Genomic DNA, 8,171 nt, shown 5'->3' with positions numbered 1-8,171 from the left:
ATATAATATTAAATGAAATATTCGAACGAAACAAATTTATTAATAATATATCATAAATCAAAATAATATAATTATAATATAATAGTATTAGATTATATTTTCAGGTAAGGATGATTCAATAAAATCAAGACTTTCACCGTCGCCGTATTTAAATTGCTTTATTTTTCTTTTTCTTTTTTTTTTTGAGTAAACTTTAATTTCCTTATCGCAACTATAGTTTAAAGAATCGTTCATTATATCGTTACGCGCACGGGTGCACGCTCGGGTGCACTCTCGACGTCACGCTAACGTGCAACGAAGCACGCTCGTCAGGTCGTAATTATGCGTCTTAGGTTGGTGTTGCTACCAACCACCACCACCACCACCAACACTCAAAGATTTTAACGCCGGTACCCTAATGGCCAGTCAATCTCTACTAGCCGTGTAATTTTATATATTGGAATAGAAAACTGCATTTTCTATATGCAAGAAATAATTTAACCAAATGATATTTGTTTTAATACGTATTATCATTATTAACAAGACTTATGATTATTCTTATAAAAAAATAATTAATAAAAAAATAGATGGTACCAATTATTAGTAATCATGAAATAAAACATTTGTAATAATTTTTATCAATGGTTTTGATGTTTTATAATTAATACAATTAACTGTTGGAATTTTTACATTGATATAAATCTGGGGAATTTGATTAATCAAAGATTTAGATATACCTTTCATCGAATATCGTGCTCATTAGCGAAAAAGTAAAATCTTCTTTCGTATATCAAAGAGACATAATGCAAGTATATACTTATATATATATATATATAGGAACATAATCCCCCACCGGTTTTTCTTATTTTCAAAGATCGAAGACCCCAGGTTGTTCTTTTTTTCAGCGGCAAGCAGGAAACAGCTTGGCGCCTCCTTCATTCGTTGGTTCGTACATCGATTCGTTGTATATACCTAACGTTAAGAAGTTTGCTGGGAGGTAAAAGTGAGAGAGGGATGGTGAAAGGGGGAGGAAGGGAAGGTAACTTGGCAACTTGGGGGAAATCGTTGGCGTATCCACGAACGCAAACCGGTGAATGATTAATGACGTTAGGCTACGACCGAGGGTTTTACATAAAACGAGAAGAGTCGATATAGGAAATGAGAAAGAAAAAGAGAAAGAGAGAGTATGTGTGTATGTGAAAGAGAAAGAGAGAGATGTCTTGTGGACTCCCGTGATTCTCTCTAACGAATTTCGTGACGTAATATTCTCGAACATAAACATATATGTGATAGTAAGAGAAAGAGACAAAAATAATCGTTGTGACTGTTAATAATAAAATAAAAAGTTCATTGGTATCTTATTGGTAACTTTAAAGGTACCTATATGTAGGTACACATGCACATGCATATATGTAAAATTCAAATCAAAGTCAAAGTTCTCCAATCTCGTAATTTATTTCGCCATTTATCGTCATACTCTTAATCACTTTAATATCGAGTCAATAGATGCAAAATGCATAGTAGCAGTATTCCTTTTCCTGGTCACCTCTCTCTCTCTCTCTCTCATTCTTTTTTTTTTAACTTTTGCTCACTTATATGTTTGATTCTAGGCCCGTTAATACGTCCCGTTCACGATGTTAGACGCAATGTTGTGCGTATATAGTTGAGGATAAAGGGGCTCCGAACATAGATTTCTATGAAGAGAGGAGCAAAGCATAGTCGTCTAGCAGGCTGCAGTTGGTTGTTGGTTGCATCAGTGAAAGAGTAGAGGTTACAATGTAGTCAGCAGGAGTAGAAGAGTGCAAGCCAGACGGTGAGATATCCACTCGCAGCAGCCAGCCACGCGCTTTCGCTAAGTCACGCACGATGAGGAACGCAAGAACTCGCATTACCCACGGATCATCGTGGCACTTTTTCTTCTTCTTCTTCTTCTTCATAGTCCTCTTCTTCTTCTCTTTCACTTCTTCTATTCCTATGGTCTACAGTAAGACCATATTTTAACTAACCACCAACATTGTAATCACATATCGACATACACTTTGTCACAATCACATATACTTTGACTTCTTTTGTCTCTAATCTCTTAGACGTATGTTTTATTTTATACTTCAAAGCTTTATATATGTTTATATATAAAAAAATCAGTGTCATATTGTTGGTTTTTAAAGAACTTTGAAACTACTAAAATGATCTTAATGAAATTATTTGTATTTTTTACTGCTAATTTAAGGATTTATTATAATATAATATTTATAAGTTATCTAGATCTTTAGGTACTGTAAGTTTTCGATAGAAGGCACTGTATTACAATTCAATTATTTCACGTTTTTTTCAGATTTACATACGACATAACCTAACCTTGCTTTTTATATTTTTTCAAGTATTATTATTTTATGTATTCCATTCTAATTGTGGTATTATTTTGTATGTGGTTTATAATTTATTAAATAGTTTAGAATTATAAAATCAACATTTTACAATAAAGCCACAGCAACGCGTGGTTAGAGTTGAGAGATGAATAGTGGTTATCCTAGTATATATAGATTGTTCTTGTTTAAAATTTATTCGATCAATCAAAATAATCTAATTGTAATAAATGTTAAATGTTATCGGTAGTTGGGAATTGGGTTATTTTGGTTGAAAGTTTTCAAAGGGAGATAAAGTTGGGAAGTGGTTGTTTTTTTAACTTTACCGGGAGCCATGTTCTTCTTCTTCGAAGAAGAGGAAGAAGAAGAAGAGGAAGAAAAAAAGAGAGTGGTAAATGTAGCGGGTCCAGTGGAACGTTAGGTATAAATATGCGCAGCACTTGGGGCCCGTAGCGTTCGAGTTGCGTCGGCGGATATAATTTATGCCACGGCGGTTTGAGCAACGCCCAGTTCGCCCTAAAAATTATTTATTTGATTGAACGTCGCTTCGGGGAAGGCTATTCACGCACACATAACCACACAAATACACATATACAAACACAAGATGAGAAGGGGGAAAAACAAAAAGTCAAAAAACTTAGAACGCAACTGTAACGAAAGTTTGCAAAAATTCATAGATAATTTCTTATCAATCAATCGTATCCAGTTCTAAATATCACCAACAACTCATAATAATTATTATCTTTCAAGAAATATTTCAAACAATACCCGTGCCACCACGTGGTGTAAAGAATATTGCATAGAAGTGTAATACAAATTGAACGAAGGACACTATCATTCTCCTCACTCGTCGTTATTAACTTGAACGTTTCAAAAAAAAAAAAAAAAAAAAACAAAAGAAAAAAATGAAAATAAAAGAAAATATCCAACGAGCTTGGCACCTGTCGCAGTTGGCGACTAATTCACAGCAGGAATAATTGGTTACACCTGCTTCTTGCCAGAGCTCTTTGAACAATCTCGAAAGTACGAGAGAAAGAAAGAGAGAGAGAGAGAGAGAGAGAGCCTAGAGAGATGCAGTATGAATCATATATTACCTACCTGGCGTGGTGGTATCTTCGAGGTCGAGTTACGTTAATCACAAGCCCCGTAGATCGATGCGGATGCTGCATATATATATATATATATATATATATAGTTTGCTTGGTTGGTTGGTTGGTTGCTTTCTGCTATCACCGCTCTTCTCCACCGGTATTCTCTTCGCCTGCTGCTGTTGCTGTTGCTGTTGCTGCCGCCTCTGACTAGAGGAAAAGAGGAAAGAACAAGAAAAAAAATCCTGATTGCGAAGCTCTCTCACAACAGCCTATAACAACTTTCTACGTCCACGACAACGACGACGACGACGACAACGACGACGACGATGAAGATGACGACGAAGACGACGACGATGAACGAACAAACCCAACATACGAACCCAACAACAACATGTACGTACCACTAAGACGACCCATTAACTTCCCACACTTGACTTATACGCGTAGATACCTATCCTGAACAATACCTAGCATTGTCTCGAGTCCCTCATAATTCGTAATTAGCCTTCTGATTAATTATCTATTTATCGGCCAATTATTGTAATTATCGGTGCCTTGCCTAGCTTTTAGCTATCCGAGTATCATCGAGATGAGTTCATACTATTTCATTTTTAACATTCTTTGTGTTGGGTTTTTCTTTTCTTTCTTTTTTTTTAATCACTTATGAATATTTATCATTTTTCTATGGAAAGTGACGATAATCGATAACTAGTTGAAATAATTATAATTTTATTAGATTTATGGGATTGTATACATGTATGTATTTATTATATGTATGTGAATGATAGTAGTTGAAATTGAATTTTCATTGTTAGAAGGATAATAAATCTAATTTGATTCTCAGCTTTGAAACTTGAATACATTTATTGGTATGTTTTATTATGATGGTATTTTTTTCAAAGGTTAATAATGGTAATTAATTATGAAAGGAAAATCTAATTAATATCAAATTAATAAATGATACAATTAATATCAAGTTTATATATTTTTGCGACAAAAAGTACAAGTTCCAAATTTACTATTGTATATATTCTGTTTTAAAAATTAGAATTATGTTTTATTTATTTAATTACTTATACGTAGAAGTTCCCATTAAAATTCTAATCGAACATAAGACGATTATAAATATTTAATACTTTTATATAAAAAATATTTTATATAATAATTTGTGCTCTTGTGTCTTCAATATATTTTTAAAAATATTATTTATAATAGAAAATAATATAAATAACATAAATAATTTTTAAATTAGCAAAACAAAAAAAGAAAAGTATTTTAAATTTGATTGAGTTTATAATTATTTACAGAACCATACGTATATATATATAAATTAGTTTTTTTTTGCAATTTTTTAATTTTGTTTTCTCGATGATCGTTGAAGATGATAATTGGAATATTGCTAGTGTAGAAAGACGTGCTTTCGATTTATCCATGTTTTGTTAGTATTGAAACGCATCGAAAACGTTCGCGATCGAATCGCGAATGCACGAACGCGAGCACCACGAAACGTTCGATAGAAGGGGGAGTGGTCGATGCCAGATAGGGAGGTTCGACCTAACTTTATTGTATTTAATTAATTACTCCGTTCGATAGGCGATCCTGCAATTTGTCTTTCCCTTGAATCTTTCTCTCCCTCGATCTTCGTATCTCTTCTTTTCTTTCATACGATATAAACACATACACATACGTGTTCTACGATATACCATCAGTCTCTCTCTGTCTCTCTTTCTCTTTTCTCTCTTTCTTTATCTTTTTGTTCTTTAAGAACCGCCCCCGCTTTCGCTATTCGCTTTAAACCGAAAGGATAATCCCACCTCTTTCTTGAAGCTTCCTTGGAAACTATCTCTCTCTTGACCTTTCTCGTAATAATAAATTATATCTCGGTCGTTCAATCTAACTAGTCTCTCTCTCTTTTTCTTTCGAGTGAACGTAGAGAAAATCGAAGGAATCGGCTACGAAGAAGAAGAGCCCAAACGACAATTAAGTTCGGCTTATTGAAAAGGGTCGTGAGTATATCTTTTAGGTCTTGCCATCAGTTCTCTCTTACTCACTCACACATACACTCACATGTCAATTCTTCCTCTCTCTTTTTCATATACACTCATGTCAATTCTTCTTTCTTACTCTCTCTTTCATACATACTTACACTCATGTCAATTCTTGTTTCTTTCTTTGTATGTTGCGGGTGATATCATAAATAACGCGTAACTCGGAGACTTCTGGATAAGGTTTAAGAAGAGAAGAAGAGTATACACCGTTGTCAAGACGTACGTCGGCATTCGCGACATAAATCAGAGTTAGAGAGAGAACCGATGGTTCGCCTGGTATGGTTATGGGTTCCCTTACGACGATACCTACTACGATCCACGCTCGTGTAAGGCCGCGTCACAACATCGGTAATGCGAGCGTAATGCTAATTTACCGTTTATACCGAACTCTTATAGACCCCACTACTTCTTCCTCCTTACCATTTCATCTTTCTCTTGCACATTTGTAGATATCTTCTCTCTCTCTCTCTCTTTCTGATTTTTAAAATCTATTTTTGTTCGTTTTCTATCGTTTCTCTCTCATTCTATCTACTTCTTGACAAGACCCGCCATTATCGCAGCTTTTCTGTAAAAGACGCTTGACCTTGACCCTAACCGTGACACACGTTCGATGACCAAGAACGTCCGATCGATTCGTTCTCCTGTTAAGTTAAAAGAGGAGGTGGAGGAGGAGGAGGAGGAGGAGGAGGAGGACGATGTAGATAATTTTTTTTTTTTCAAACGATATTCCCTTCTTTCGATCAACATCCTTGCAATGTACGATCGTAAACGATCGAATTCTTCGTGGCTTTTCAATGCTAATGATTATCATTTCTCCTTCATTGCATACTCTTTTAAACGAGTTATAATATAACGTTGTATAATCGAGAATGTTCGGCTTCATTGGTTTATACCGATAATTTGTATATAAGGATTTTTTTAAATGATTAGGATTCTATAAATTGAATTTAATATATTATGTAATTATATTATATAGATTTGGATGTGTATAATTATTTTTTTTTCATGTTGTTAGTTCATTAGTATAGTGTAGTGTTGATTTATATTTGATATTTAATATGTTTTCGTTTTGAAAAATAATTATTAATTATTACGAGTGTGTTTTGATACACACTATTTTCAACTCACTATGTTATTATACTTAATTTAAGGATTTTTTATTATATTAAAACAAATGTTTGCTATTACCACAAACCTTAAAGGTAATCATTAGTAATTATTATGTTTCAGTTAGAAACATTTATTACCACAAAATAATTTGAAACCACGTTGAGAAAGTTTGAATACAAAATGTGAAATAAAAAAACAGACTTGTTTCACTTATACAAAAAAGAAAATAGCAAAATACTTTGGAATCATATTATCAGATATCAAAATTATATGATCATAGATAAAAAAAAGAAACGATCGTATCAAAGTTACAATATCATTGGACTCTCGAAGATCATATTAAATCTAACGATATGAATATTCTTCCTCTCGAGTCTTTGATAAATCCTTTGCTTCACTTTTCAACTCGAACATACTCGATTAGCCCGAATTTTGTGCTCTTCACAGTTTAAAAGAACACCAGAGGATTCTTTTCTTTCTCGTAGCTCGTTCGAAGAAGAGACTTCTTCTTCGAGTGCTCTTGCCATCGAAAACTACTACGTCAAAAGAGAAAGAGTAAGAGAGAGAGAGAAAGAGAGTAAGAGAGAAAAAGAAAATTTCTTTCCAAGAGGAGACATTCTACTTTGCTTCTTCGCATGGTAGCTAACGCGGATAAACATTCGTATGCTCCACCTTCTCTTCCACCACTTCTTTCACTTCTTCTTCTTTTTATTATTTTTTCTTTTTTTTCATTTATTTCTTTTACATGCAAGAACCGGTGCAGCCGTTACACTATCGACTTCACGAATGAACGAGGACAACACAACGATGATGACGAGTGGTATGCTAGTGAGATTTTTGCTAGTCATCCTGTCACCCAATCGTGAGAAATACAAATAGATGTTCCTAGACGTCGTGTGGTACTAATATAATATATTATAATATATATATATATGAATTTTTTTAAATCATACGTAATAGTTTGAAAGATAAACAAAATATAGTAACTTATGTTTCTTTTCTTTTTACCTATTTTTATTACTTGTTCTCATACTACACCTTTTATATAATAAATCGATTAAAAAATTGTACAAGAATGATAATAGAATAATGATATAATTATAATATAATAATAATGATAATAGAATTAGTTAGAATAATAATAGAAATATTGTTAATATATATATATTTTTATTTTATATATTTTTAATATTTCTATTATTTCTATTACTATATAATTATATTTCTATTATTATATAGAATAGTAATAATAATACAATAATAATATATTATATAATAGAATAATAGTAGAAATATTTTAAATATTTTAAATTTCTCTACTATTAAATATTTATATTGTTATATAGAATAGTAATAATAATACAATAATAATATATTATATAATATATTATATAATAGAATAATAATAGAAATATTTTAGTGTTTAGTTTGAGATTCAATTAATTATGTTTTATATATCACTTTGCAATGAACAAATGAACAAATTTGATAAAGCAGAGTATATTACTTTTCTATTAATTGAAATATTCATCCAACAAATAGATATTGTTCCTAAATTTGTGATATTACTCTCATAA

The 8,171-nt window shown here is 32.3% G+C and overlaps 1 long non-coding RNA gene across 1 annotated transcript; it reads left to right on the top strand.

Moving 5' to 3' along the window:
- The first annotated feature begins 212 nt into the window (after positions 1 to 212).
- On the top strand, positions 213 to 7,611 carry LOC149033483 (uncharacterized). The gene is made up of 3 exons (XR_016178313.1): positions 213 to 3,829; positions 5,361 to 5,442; positions 7,347 to 7,611. It is a non-coding gene; the product is annotated as an uncharacterized LOC149033483 (long non-coding RNA).
- Positions 7,612 to 8,171: the final 560 nt, after the last annotated feature.

This window comes from Polistes dominula, unplaced genomic scaffold (genome assembly GCF_049000335.1).
Source record: "Polistes dominula isolate Pdom_NZ unplaced genomic scaffold, Pdom_raw_medaka contig_373, whole genome shotgun sequence".
NCBI lineage: Eukaryota > Metazoa > Arthropoda > Insecta > Hymenoptera > Vespidae > Polistes > Polistes dominula.
This window is presented reverse-complemented; position numbering and strand designations above follow the sequence as displayed.